At 40.4% G+C, this 700-nt stretch overlaps 1 long non-coding RNA gene across 1 annotated transcript; it reads left to right on the top strand.

Annotated features, from left to right (window-relative positions):
- The first annotated feature begins 9 nt into the window (after window positions 1-9).
- Window positions 10-587, top strand: LOC110034434. Its single transcript, XR_002295057.1, has 3 exons — window positions 10-260; window positions 346-389; window positions 497-587. It is a non-coding gene; the product is annotated as an uncharacterized LOC110034434 (long non-coding RNA).
- Window positions 588-700: the final 113 nt, after the last annotated feature.

The raw sequence follows: 700 nt of genomic DNA, 5'->3' as shown, positions 1-700 counted from the left end.
ACTCGCAAATCAAATAGCCCTTGTGGTAATATGGAGCTCTGAACATTTGATCCTGCAAGATAACCCGGAGGCAGGAACGTACTGTTATTCGAGGAAGGCAGCACGTACTGTGATTCGCTTTCCACATCACTGAACCCTAGTTGTTTTCGTTCGTAACCATTCTGATATTCAGGTAGTGGGAGGATGGCAATGGCTTCGGGCACCACCAGTTCATGTTTGCACGATGCCACTGGAATCAGAGATCCCAGGAGTTCGTTAAGGTATGCTTTTTCAGATTTTCCGAGGAGTTAATCTGCCGAACCATCTGGTTTTATTTTAAAAGGCTGTTCCTGTGATTCTTTGCAGCTGCAAAACGAAGGTTTTTAATAGCTTGAAACCCCTACCTGCTGGTAAACCACTATTCATGTTCTTGGGTATCAGTTCTTTGGTTCCATGCGTAATTTCCTTCTTTTATTCATACAGAAACTTTTCTTGTTTTCTGTGTCATGTTTTCTAGGTATTTTCTGCCCGAAAAAATTGAATATCAACGCTGATTTTCACCACAGGGTTCATCAGATGATATCGTTAAGGTAATGTGGTCAGAAGCCAAGAATCTAGCATTGCTTGCACATGTTTATGAATTCAATAAGGGGTTATATCTCCTTGAAGCATTATAATTGTAGTCAATTTTCTCGTCCACTATATGGATGCTTTTTTTTTT

This window comes from Phalaenopsis equestris, unplaced genomic scaffold, assembly GCF_001263595.1.
Source record: "Phalaenopsis equestris unplaced genomic scaffold, ASM126359v1 Scaffold187174, whole genome shotgun sequence".
Classification (NCBI taxonomy): domain Eukaryota; kingdom Viridiplantae; phylum Streptophyta; class Magnoliopsida; order Asparagales; family Orchidaceae; genus Phalaenopsis; species Phalaenopsis equestris.
Note: the sequence above shows the minus strand (reverse complement) of the source record. Positions and strands in the feature narration are given on the sequence as shown.